Below are 13456 nucleotides of genomic sequence, written 5' to 3' on the forward strand. Positions count from 1 at the left end.
CAACTGAAAAAAGATAACTTGTGGTATATTCATATAGTGGAATATTATTCAGCAACAAAAATAAATAGCATGCTACTACATGCTACAAAACTGGTGAACCTTAAAAACATTGCTATATGAAAAAAGCCAGACACAAAAAGCCACATATTATAAAATTCCATTTATATGAAATGCCCTGAATAGGTAGATCCTCAGAGGTAAAGTAAGTGGTTGGGGAAGTGACTGTTAATGGGAACATTTCTTTTTGAGGTGATGAAAATGTTCTAAAATAGATTGTGGCAATAGTCACACAATTCTGTAATATACTAAAAAAAATTTTTTTAAAGGTGAATTGTATGACATATGAATTCTATCTCAATAAAACTATTACCAAATAACCAATTGTTCCAGATTTAGCCAGTTGGTCCTCCCACTTGAGCTGGCTCTTGTGTCCACTTAACATGCACACATCATTATTTTCAGCACCTCTTTGTTTTCAAACACAGCAAGATAACCCAAATTTTCCAATACCCTTTCTTGCTTTGAACAAGGAATCAGTCATTTCCCAAAGAGTCCTGGTGCCCTTTTGCAGGAATATTATGTAGAAACTAAGATCTGGGCACTGATTATTTCATGTAATCATCATGACAACCCTACTAAGTATATATTAGTGTATCTTCATTTTACAAATGTGGACCAGAGAGGTTAAGTACATTATCCAAGTTCACATAGCAGGGGAGAGATTAACACTCAGTATCCTAGTCCTACCTCTGAAATCACATGCTCAAACACACAGATACAAGTGCTGGTGAAGCATAGTCTTCATGAATTTCCTCTGCCAGGCTGACTCCAACGCTGCCCAGCACTGTGTCCTTTTAATACAGTGACAAGAGCCAAAAGAGGGGTGGGGACCCACAGATCATTGAAGTTGGGCAGTGGGTACATCCCTCTCCTTTTGTAAATATTTAAAATGTTCTACAATTTAAAACAACAACAGCAACCCTTTTTCATGATTACTAATTCTCATTATTTTAAAACAATGAAAGGAATGAATCTGGAAACAGCAAGGCTATTGGACCTCTCTCTCCAGGTTTTTCAGGCCCTCAAAGAAAACCAGCATGAAGTCTGGGAGTCCCTAGAAACTGCAAGTCCTCAGTGGCACCATCTCCCCTCTGAGGATGACAAGGGTACTAGTCATCTCCTTGGTCAGCTGTCTCTTTATTGTAAATTAGGCCACGATTATCCACTGCTGTGACATGGCCAAGCTGCTTTATATGAAGACATGCATGGCTTTGAGGGCTACTCTCTGAGTGACTGTGAGTGCCACTTCCTCCCCACTCTCCTTCATGCCCACCCTTCCCCTTCTGTCCCACCCAGATTCAACCAAGTTGCAAAAACAGACACACACACACACACGCCCACAATAGACTTTCCCAGTACCTTGTATTCATTTAATAATCATTAACTGAGCATTTGTTAATGTGCCAAGAACTGTTTTAGACACCGGGGATACAGAGATGGGCAAGCCTTTCCTTCCCTCATAGCACTCATATTCTAGGTGAGGAAATTGGCAATAAACAAATACACAAATATAGGAAGTACTGTGTGGGTGGTCAGTACTATGAAGAAGGAAGCAAGGACAGAGTGATGATAGGTAATGCTGTTCTAGACAGAGGAGTAACCGAAGACCTCTCAGAAGAGAGGACATTGAGCAGTACTGAATGATGCAAGGGACCTGCTCACTCAAAGGTCTGGTGGAAGAGCATTCCAGAAAAGAGGGAATAGCTGGTGCAAAAGCTTCATTCTCCTCCAAGAAAGAGATTTTTCTCTTTCTTGTACTTGGCCCAAAATTTGTGCGTACTTGTCTTACAATACTTTCTCTTCCTATCTGGCTTGGTGAATTTTTTTTAGGTACATCTCTTCTTCCTTGTACCTTATAGGTACTTGAAAGCTGCATCTGTATTTGATGCAGCTAAATGTTCCTTTCGAGGCTTTATACAGTTCCTGGCACACAGTGTTACTGTTGTTGTTAAGTGCCATTGAATCAGTTTCAACTCATAATGAAACTGTCCAGAGTTTCTGGTGAGTAGCTAGTGAGTTTGAACTGCTGACTTTGCAGTTAGCAGTCCAGTGCTTATCCTACAGCACCATACCAGGACTCCACAGTAGATGCTCACTAAATGAAGAAAGGAAGGATGGATAGATGAGAGTTATCTTGACTAGTGGGTGGACGGATAGATAGGTAAGTGGTTGTATTGAGGAGTGGGTCAATGAATAGATGGAAAGATGAGAAGAGAGGCCAATGAACATTTCTCTCTAGTTCTCTAGCTCCATTTAAGAAGTCCTGGTGTGGCACTGTAGGATAGCACTGGACTGCTAACCATAGGTTGGTGGTTCAAACCTATTAGCCACTCCTTGGAAACCCTGTACAGGATCACTATGAGTTGGAACTGACTCAATGACACTTACCAATAAGAAGCTCTATAACAAAAAAGCCCCCTTAGGCCTGACATCTTTCTTTTAACTGTTGTTGTTGTTGTTAAGTGCCGTTGAGTTCGTTCCAATCCATGGTAACCCAGTATAGGGTTTACAAGAGGTCACCGGTGGCTTTGTGGTTCAAACTGACCTTGTGGTCCTTCGCTTATCCTATAGCGCCACACCAGGACTCCTTCTTTTAATTGCTAGTCTCGAAATCCTGACACTCTTCTCTCTGATTTAAGGGCTGTGCTTGGCTTTGTGGAAAGCAAGTTCAACACATCAAAAATAAAAGAAAATACAGATGGCAGCTTTGACTACGGCATCTTTCAGATCAACAGTCACTACCGGTGCGGTGATTACATGAGTCACTCTGAAAACCTTTGCTGCATAGACTGTACAGGTCTGACCAGGGCCTCAGGGCAGGACAGGGGAAGCTAGGGTCTATTTACAGGACTTCTTACCAGAGTCTCGGAATGCTCCAGAGGGATGGTTTAAGGAATTAGGGAATGCCCATCCAGTTAGGAGTTTCTGCAGGTATTAAGCAGGGTCCAGAAAGTCTCTGCACAGCCAGTAATAGTCGAGCGATGGCTGCAGCCATCACCTATTGAGGTAATTATGTACTAGGCACAATTCATTTCATCCTGTCAACTTCCTATGTAATGGCAGATGAGTTGACTGAGGTGCATAAAGAGAAGCAGTACTGAATGCTAGACAGCTGCCCATGAAGCCTTAGCTCCAGTCACTAAGTCATTTGATCTGACCAAAAGGCCAAGTGCAAACTCCCCACCTCTGAGGTGATCCAGGAGGTTCCCAGGGTCCGTAACTTCTTAATTCCTACTCCTCGCTTGGAGAGCCCCCTCATTAGGCAGGGCTTCACCTTGGCCTCTGTGCTGCCTGTTTGGGCATTTATGCTCCCTGGAAACTCACACACTGCACTGGTTAGGACGTACGGTAGTGAAAAGGCCCGGATTTCAGTCTTCCTTTACCCTCCCCACCTCCTGCCCCAACCCTGACCTCTGGTAGCCATTGTAGGGATGTCTAATGGACGTCTGGAAGGGAAGCCTCACCTAAATTAGAAATGCTCAATTTCTGTGTAAGATATACCTGGGAGGGTGGGCCAGTTTCTGCAGTAGTCTTTGGGACTGTCTTCTGTGCACTCACAGATCCTCTCTTCCTCCCTTTCAGAACTGCTGAACCCCGACCTTATCTCAACTGTCAACTGTGCAAAAAAGATTGTGTCTGGAGAAGGTGGGTTGAACAATTGGTGAGGAGGATACTGTGGAACAAAGTAAACTGAGAAAGGGGGAGTAGGCAAGGACTGTGGGCACTTCCTTTCAGCAGTCAAGAAAAGGTGTATAATGAAAGGGATTGGAAATCCAAGTAATCAAACCTGGGATGAGGCTCTTTTTATGGTAGGATATTAACAAAATTCTTGGTTACATGAACAGAGAACAACTTGAGTTAGCTGACAGGAATTTATTCTGTGCGTAGCTGGATTTTGATAAGAAAATAGAACCAGGGCTGGAAATTATTAGCAAGCTTTCCATGGCAGGTTTCTTCTTTCTCTTGGTGCATTTGCTCACTACTCTATCAGCAGAGACCAGGTTTCTCTACTTCCCAGGTATGAGACAGACTGAGGTTGCCCAAAGTTTTTGGGCTCAATTTCTAGGCACTCACAGATAGCTAAACTCAGACCCAATCCAAGTTCCTGGGACAGAAAATCAGATTGATTCCATTTGGTTCAATTAGCTATATCAGTGAGCAGAGTTAGTAAAAATCACTATCCTTCCAGTGGGGCCCTCTCTTCATAATTGAGAGCAATATTTTTCATTAAAAGGTTTGCTCATCAGCTGGCAGACACCTCCAAAGTTGTCAGCTAGGTGGTGGTGTACAACACGGTGATGGGTTGGTCCCTCAACTTCTGTGAACTTCAAATTGGATATATAAATCTGCTATGGAGGACTGGTGTGGCGTGACCACAAGGTCGGCGGTTCGAATTCACCAATCGGCTCTTTGGAAACCCAATTCAGGGTCGCTACAACTCTACCAATCAATAACAATGGCTGCTTTGACACGTTACTGTGAGGGTGGGTGGTGGTGGTGGCTGTGGGCCTATAGAGGGTTTCTGAGGCTGTAAATCTTTACAGGAGCAGAAAGTCTCATCTTTTTCCTGTGGCGCTATTGGTAGATTCGAACTACTGACCTTGTAGTTAGCAGCTCAGCTCAAAAGCAGTTAAATGCAGTGCCTACACGAAAACACCTCACCAATCAAGGAACATTGATCATCATTAGGGCTTTACCTTTCTGAAAGGAGAGTCAGTGAGATTTGTTGTAGTCACTCTCTACTCTCTAAAACCAGAAAATATGGAAACATACTGAATGGAGAAGAGGACAAACACCAGGGATGAGGGCAGTTTAAAGAAAACCCAGAGGGGTCATGAAAGGGCAAACCTGAGAGCTAGGAATGGAAGGAATTCCTGGTGTTTCACTGCATGGCAGACTTACCTAAAGCTGGGTCATGTGTGTGGAAAAAGAAAATGACTAAACGGAAAGCAAGAACCATATCTTCTTTGTTCCACAGGATAAACTGGAAGGTGCGCTGTTCAGGCCGACCACTCTCCTACTGGATGACAGGATGCCGCCTGGCATGAGACCATGGGCAGACCTGCTGTGGAGCCATTCCAGAAAGGCTACCCTCACCTAGGGACTCCCCATTTCTTCTTCTCTCCCCATTTGTAATTCATACTGACTAGGTGATTCCCAGGCATAAATGGTTCTCTCAGGCTCCAGGCTCAGGGCTCTCAGCCCTGATTGTCATTTGCAAACTACAAGAACCACAATGAAGAACTTTCTATATTTTTGAAACTATTAAAGTATTCCATGTTCAAAGAGTGTATTAATTTGTTAACTAATTCCATGTATATTTGAGTACCTAATACAGTAGGGGACTCCTGGTATGGCATTATAGGTCAGCACTAGACTGTTTGGTCGGCAATTCAAATCCACCAACTGCTCTTTGGAAACCCTATACAAAGTCATTATGAGTCGGGACAACAACAATAAGTAGAAGTGAGCTAGGTACTAGAAGAAGGAAGAGAAATTAGAAGAAAAAAAAAACTATTGTTCTTCAAGTATTTATAATCTAGGAGGATAAACAGAGACACACAAATTGTTATAATGGATAATCAAAGCTACAATTATTAGTTTGGTACAGTATCACGATCCAAGCAATTTCCCCAAAGTCAATGTTTTTTAGAAGTAAAAGAGAAAGTTAAAAGGTAATGGGTAAGGGGGTTCTGAGGGTCTGACATCATTATGGGATATGGAAATGGTGTCAGGTGCTTTGGAAGAATGGGTTAGAAGCAAGATTTGAAAAGATGGCTTCCTTGGATAGGAACCAGTTTGCTTGAAGGGTGTTGCGGTGGTGAGGAACCTGCTTAAAAACAAGGCAAAGGCAAAAAAGGGACAATGGGAGGACTGTCCTGCTTATACCCACCATCAGTAGTTTCTGACCAGACTGAGGTGTTACCAAACTGGGGTGCTACCTCAGCTGTTCCACCTGTAAAATGAGAGATCTGTTTACTCAGTGGTTTCTAGACTTTGGAATTTCTCAGACCAGTAAAACATCAAAAGTTAATACCATCAGATTTCCAGCTTTTTTTCTTAATGGTCCAGAATAAATATTCATCAAAGCAACTACTATCTATCAGCATCTGGTTCAAATTCACCAGGAGCAGCTGGTGAATTAGAACCACAGATCTCGCATTTCAAACCGACCTTGCAGTCCACTGCATTATTCCACAGCACCACATCAGGGCAGCACACTTAAAGGATTATACCTTTAATGACCATTTCCTACTTATCATCTGGAAATCTTTATAAATTAGCTAGACCTAATTCTCTAATTCTCTAGCTAATTATACATTAGCTAGACCTAATTCTTTCTCCCGCGGAATAGCTGGTAGTTTTGAATTGCTGACCTTGCGGTTCGCAGCCCGATTCCTAATCACTACGCTACCAGAGCTCCTTATGAATCCGGCTGCGAACCTTACGGTTGGCAGTTCGAGACTACCAGCTGTTGTGCGGGAGAAAAGATGAGGCTTTCTGCTCCTGTAAAGATTTACAGCCTCGGAAACCCTGTACAGGGTCGCTCTGAGACGGAACCGACTCCACGGCACATCACAAAACAACAATTCTCTACAATTCTCTAGTGGAGTCCTGGTGTGGCGCTGTGGGTTAATTTGTCAGATTGCAAAGCCGTTTTAACTGCAAGTTCTGCGGTTCAAACTCACCAGCTGCTCCTCGGAAACCCTCACAGGGTCACTATGGGTCGGAATCGACTCGATGGCACTTTACGACAACAACAATTCTCTAGTACCTTTCTCTAGTGGAGTGAAGATGAAGCCGGCCTATAAAGATGTCTGTATCCATAAGTGCACCCTTAGGATGCTACCCTGGGGTGGGACAGGAAAAGCAGGCCCCAAAGCCACCTACACCCTCAAGCAGTACTGGCCCTACCCCTTGCGTGCACTCCCTTGAAAACTTTGCGGGCTCCCTTTGCGCAGGCGCAGTACGTGACTCTCAGTTGCAGAAGCACAAGCACAGTGAAGGCAGGGTGGCCTAGTTGAGTTGTTACCTTTTGTGGTGCCCACCGACAGCGACAAAACCTTCCTGGTTTGGGAGCAGAACTCTGGGCCAAAGTCCAAAGACTTGCATGTGAGCCTGGGCCACAGTGGAGGGAGGAATGGGGAGATGACTGGGAGTCCTGAAGTTCATGTTACCTCCTTGTTTCCTCACCCACCTAGTCGTGTTGTGCCCAATTTTGCGTCCCCCAAAAACGACTCTCCTCACGTATGCAATCAGTAGAGGCATTTATTGATCTCAGGACAACACAGCATGCGGTGGGTCTACCATCTGGATTGATGGCGACCCCGCAAGCAGGCACGCAGGCCTTTTTATAGGCACTCAGGGGAAGATTCTCGGGATAGCATGCAACTTTCAAGCTGATTGGTCCTTGTTAGCTATTTGAATTTCATTGGCTCTTATTTGGGGAAGGTTGTTGATCAGAAGTTTGGCGAAGTTTGGCGGTTAGGGAAGGTTCTAATGGCAGTTAGGGTGGGTTGTGGGAAGGAATGCCTGTAGGGAAGGGAAACTGACTCTTTGAAAGAGGAATTTTTCTGGTTGGGGTCCTTTTGATCCTTCAGTCGTTTCCCCTAATGTCAGGCTGCTTTGAACGCAAGGGAAGAAAACAGTTAGTTCGAGAGCGGACCCCAGCAGTCATCTAGCCTCAACAGATTTTACAGAGAGCCAGAAGAATGGAAGAGTGTTTAAAACGTGTTCATGAAATGACAAATGTTTGAGTCGCACCCTCGTGGAGAAGGGCTTGGGGAATGTAAGGTCTGTAGTTTCGTCTTCACACACTTACTTGGCATGGGACCTCCCCACAGCACTCTCTGTTCACAGTGTTCTCCCAGTTTGACCTTCTGTATTCCATCTGAGTCTTCCTAAACGCTGCAGTAGCCCACCCCGGCTTCTGTGCCATCATCAAGTTTGATTCGCCAAGGGAGGCTCACAGAGCCTAAAGGCATGCGACCGGAATCAGCTTTTTCAGGAATGTCCGGTGAAGGTGAGTCTAAATATGGGTGGGATTCCTAGTTCCACCAGGATGAAGTTCTGACTTCAGTGATACTAGGCTAGCATTTGCACTGACAGAATGCTCCTTAGATGTGAGAATAGTGAGACTTCATCTCATTGACCTTAGACATGTTATCAGGAGGGAGCAGCCCTTGAAGAAGGACATGATCATGCTTGGTAAAGTCAAGGGTCATGGAAAAAGAGAAGACCCTCAATGAGATTGACTGACAGTGAGGGAGACGCAGGGCCGGGCAATAATTTCTTAATGTCCTGGGGGTCGCTGAATTGGAACCTACTCGATGGCATCTAACAACATTGTTAAGTTGCTGTTAACTTTGGTTGACAAAATGCTTTCATCATTGCCATACCGCACTGACCCTTCAGGTCCCCATTTTTCAGATGCAGAAACTCAGAGTGGTCAGGTGATTTTGCTTACAGTTCAGGACAGTCCTTGTTTAAAGTCAATGTTGGAGAGAAGATTAGGCGTGCCTGGGCTTGGCAGGGTAAGGGAGAGGCCAAGCACCAGGTCCAATAGCTCCACACCCTGTGCGTCCAGAAACGACCCCACCCCTCGTGCACGTTCTCAGGAAAACATCGAGGGCACGCCTTGCTCAGGCGCAGTGTTACTTATCTTAAGTAGGATGGTGGTGGTTGTGTGCTGTGGAGTTGGATGAGAATGTAAATGATTTCTGAGCCTGTGAATCTTTACAAGAGTATAAAGCCTCATCTTTCTCCCACGGAACCGCTGGTAGTTTCAAAGTGCTGACCTTGAGGTTAACCAGCCCGACTCGTAACCACTACGCTACCAGAGTTCCTTCGGATGGTGGTGGTTGGTGGTTGTGTGCTGTGGAGCCGGTTTCGACTCCTAGCGACCCTGTACATGATTTCCGAGGCGTAAATCTTTATGGGAGCAGAAAGCCTCATCTTTCTCCTGCAGAACAGCTGGTCATTTTGAACTGCTGACCTTGAGGTTGTTGTTGTTGTTATGTGCCGTGGAGTCGGTTCCGACTCATAGTGACCCTGTACAGGGTTTCCGAGGCTGTAAATGTTTACGGGAGCAGAAAGCCTCATCTTTCTACCGCGGAACAGCCGGTAGTTTCAAACTGCTGACCTTAAGCTTCGCAGCCCGATTTGTAACCACTATGCTACCAGAGCCTCTTGTGTCATTCCATGTTAACCCTAAATTGTTACAAGCGCCATTAGAAGAATCCTGCTTAAGTTTACTTTTACGTGGATTTTAAGTGAACAAACTTGATGCTTGCCAGTTGTAACATAAAGGATGTTGTGGCATTGGACTGCTCACCTCCAGGTCGGCAGTTCAAACTCACCAGCTGTTCATTGGAAACCCTATACAGTGTCACTATGACTCAGAACCAAATGACCAGCACTTAACAACAACAATATAGGGTTTCTGAGGAGCTGCTGGTGGGTTTGAACCACCGACTTTGCAGTGAGCAGTCCAGTGCTTGTTATATGTTTGTACACCAGGACAGGTGAATAATAATAGCTTATTTAATCCAATAACTACTCCAGAAAATAATTAATGAGAAAATCAAGGCTCCAAGAAAGAAACTCACTTCCTGATTGGTTTACAGTGTGGTGGCCACTGAGGATTCCCTTCAGGGAAGACTGTATTGTCCCACTGTGTGTGGTTAGCACCCTGCTTTCAGCAGCCACCCCTTTAGGAATATTCCTGCTTCACACAATCTTTGTTCACACAACAAAAACCAAGGACATGGCCATCCTGGGACTGCCCATGTTGGCTGGTCAGTATGAGAACATAGTGCACAAGCCATTTTGGTCCAACTCAGAACAATTCTGAAAGGCCCATCCAGCCTCAGAGTGGCCAGCTGAGGGTGTTGTTGGGCTTGCATCATGGTTCCGAGTCCCAACCATTCTTGTTCCTTCCACAGCTTTCACATCAGGGGAACATTTTAGGGTGCCCCTTAAAAATGCCCTGGACCCTGATCTTAGTGCATTATCCTTCAGCGCCATGCCAGGACTCAGTCTATATATATGTGTGTGTGTATGTGTATGTATATGTATATGTATTGTTGTTGTTAAGTGTCATGTGTTGTTAAGTTAGTTCCCACCCATAGTAACCTTGTATAGGGTTTCCAAGGAGTGCTTGGGTGGGTTTGAGTCACCAACCTTGTGGTTCGAACTGACTTAGCGGTCCAGCGGATTATCCTATTATCCTGAAGTGCCACATCAGGACACACTCTCTCCCTCTCTATATATATGTTGTTGTTGTTAAGTGCTATAGAGTCAATTTCGACCCATAGCGACACTGTAAAGGGTTTCTGAGGAGTAGCTAGTGAGCTTGAACCACTGATCTTGTGGTTGAAAGTGAGTTTGCAGTTGAGCACATTAACCCACAGCACCACACCATATATATATATATAGCACTGTGGTTATGAATTGGGCTGCGAACCACAAGGTCAGCAGTTCGAAACTACCAACTGTTCCGCAGAAGAAAGATGAGGCTTTCTGCTTCCATAAAGATTTTCAGCCTCGGAAACCCTGTTCAGGGTCACTATGGGTTGGAACCGACTCAACGGCACTTAACAACAAGAGCAACATATATATATATAAAGATCCTGGATACGGAACTGCACTTCAGAGTCTGCATTCTGGGAAACAAACCTGTCACACAGGGTAAGGAATGCAGAAACCTGGAACTAATTCCTCACTCAGTCCTGACAGGGTCAGCGGTACTCAAAGTCTGATCCATGGAACCCTGAGGGTTCCTGAGACTCTTTCAGAAGGTCCATGAAATCCAAATGGCAAGTGTTCTCAAAACAATGCTGTTATTGTCAAGTGCAGTCAAGTCAGTTCCTACTCATAGCAACCCTGTGTAGGGTTTCCATGTGTTAGCGGAGTCTCTATGAAGGAGGTGCCAACACCATGCAGTTTGTAACAAAGGAAGGCCTTTATTGTGCTAGCACTTGGCTCAGTGGATTTGTATCTAGAGGCTGAGCTCTGTCCTCTCTGTGTGAGAATATTTTATAGGGAATAGGAGGTGCATACAGGAGTTCATTCAGGATTGGTTAGCGGGGGCCAACAGCTTCACGGGGCTCCTTGGGATTGGTTGGTTCAAACATATGGTAGGGAAGGATGTATGAGTATACAAGCAAGCAGTTACAGAAGTGGAAGCAGGTAAACATTATCTCGGGACTATGTTCCCTCCTGGAGGTGTGTCAGGAACAGGAGATTAGCCTGGGTAATCACATGAGGCTGAGGTGGTCTGTTGCTTATTTCCTGGAATGTGAATCTTGCTCCAGGAATGAGCTATGAGCCTGGGAAACATGGGGGGCCAGCGCCTATTTCCGCAGGCCTGCTTGCCACACAAAGAGCAGCTGGTGGATTTGAACCTCCAGCTATGCAGTTCGAAGTCCAGTGCAGATCGGACAGTGCCACACCAGGACACCATCTCACAGCAATATTGTTGTTGTTAAGTGCCGTCGAGTCTGTTCCAACCCATAGTGATCCTCTAGAGTTTCCGAGGACCGGAGGGTGAGCTTGAAACACTGACCTTGCGGTTCAAACCGACATTGAAGTCCAGCACATTAACCCATAGCACCACACCATCTCATAGCAATACTAAAAGACTTTATTTGCCTTTTTCATGGCATTCACATTTGCATTGATGGCAAAAAAGCAACAGCACCTTCACAATGGCGTCAAAGCCATGTCTACCTGCGTTCCTCACCACCACGTGAGCACAGCAGAAAAGAGAATGAGTCCCTTCCACTCAAGAATTCCCTTGATGGACCCGTGAAAATGATTGATGGTTGTAAATATCCAGGAGCGACACATCACACACCTGTGCTGGGTGCTGAAGAAGAGTGGTTTCAGAGAGAAAAAGGGCATGTTGGATGTTCGTTTAGCTAGAAGCCCCACTTTCCCTGACATATCCTTTTCGCTGGAAAGAACAGAGGATAAATATGGCACACATTTTCTAGAAAACCCACAAAGGGTGCCTGCCCCTTCAAGTCAAAGAACTTGACCGGTATTGATTACCAAGGATAAAATTTAAGCTTTGGGTGAATATTAGTAATTTCAACAACTTGTATTCATCCCAGGAGCTTGTTAACCACGAAATATTGATGTCTTAAGACTTTTTCTGATGGAGTTGGGGATATCATTAGCCAGTTTAAAGTTTTGGATATTTTATAATGAAGTGGGCTAAGATTGGGGAGAAATGCATAACTCAGTAAACCAACATATTCCAAATAACCAAAAGCGTGATATTACAAAGTCTAGCGTAGTGGTTACAAGTCAGGCTACTAACCTCAAGGTCAGCGGTTCAAAACTACCAGCAGTTCTGTGGGATAAATATGAGGCTTTATGCTCCCTTAAAGATTTACAACCTTGGAAATCCTATACAGGGTCACCCAGATTACAGCACTCTGGTGTGGCACTGTAGTATCAGCACTGGACTTCTAACAACAAGGTCAGTGATTCAAACCTGCCAACTGCCCTTGGGAACACTATACAGGTTCTCTATGGGTCCCTGACTCAAACCCCAACCCAAACCTACTGCCACTGAGTGGACTCCAACTCACAGCGACCACCTAGCACAGAGCTCCACAGGGTCTCCAAGGCTGTCAATCTTTATGGAAGTGGATTGTCACATGATTCTCCCACAGAGTGGCTGGTGGGTTCAAACCATCAACCTTTAGGCTAGCAGCCCAGCACTTGGCTCACTGCACTACCAGAGTTCCTTATTACCAAGTAAAAACCCATCCCAAGGCTTCTCAGAGGATAGCTCTGGGGGGGTGTGCCTCTGAAAGGTCCCAGTCCTGAAACCCCTATGGGCCCTTCTGCTCTCAGACCATGAGCTGAACTAGTCTCAAAGGTAACTTAGAGAGAAAACAAAAGTGCAGTGGGTTTTATGTAACAGTGATGGAAATGTTCACCGCCATAAGGTTTCAGATTGCTCCTCACCTTTTAAACTCTCGTCTGTAGCATTTTGGTATAGTATCAAAGACCAATATCCAGAATATTATGCTCAGGCTATTAAAACACCTCTCCCTATTTCAACTATGTATTTACGTGAGACTGAATTTTCTTGTTATACTTTGACTAGCAAGGAAAGCTGATCCTCTTCTAAAAATTAGCCATTGAAAACCCTGTGGATCACAAAAGCATCCTTACTGTCTGGTATGCACTGGAAGATGAGCCCCATTGGCAGGGAGGCACCAGGCATTAGAGACCAACATCTAAGAGCACTTGGTTTGGGGAAGGCTGCGGAACCCTGACTCCCATTTTGAAACATCACATAAGTTCCAACTCCGTTTTAAGTTTTCGATGTTACTTCCCCAAACTTCCCACCATTATAACAGCCATGTGACCAAGCTTA

At 44.8% G+C, this 13456-nt stretch overlaps 1 pseudogene; it reads left to right on the forward strand.

Moving 5' to 3' along the window:
- The first annotated feature begins 1157 nt into the window (after nucleotides 1-1157).
- On the forward strand, nucleotides 1158-5108 carry LOC102812971 (annotated as a pseudogene).
- The last annotated feature ends 8348 nt before the right edge of the window (nucleotides 5109-13456 follow it).

The sequence above is a fragment of the Chrysochloris asiatica genome, unplaced genomic scaffold (assembly GCF_000296735.1).
Source record: "Chrysochloris asiatica unplaced genomic scaffold, ChrAsi1.0 scaffold00186, whole genome shotgun sequence".
In the NCBI taxonomy this organism is placed as follows: Eukaryota; Metazoa; Chordata; class Mammalia; order Afrosoricida; family Chrysochloridae; genus Chrysochloris; species Chrysochloris asiatica.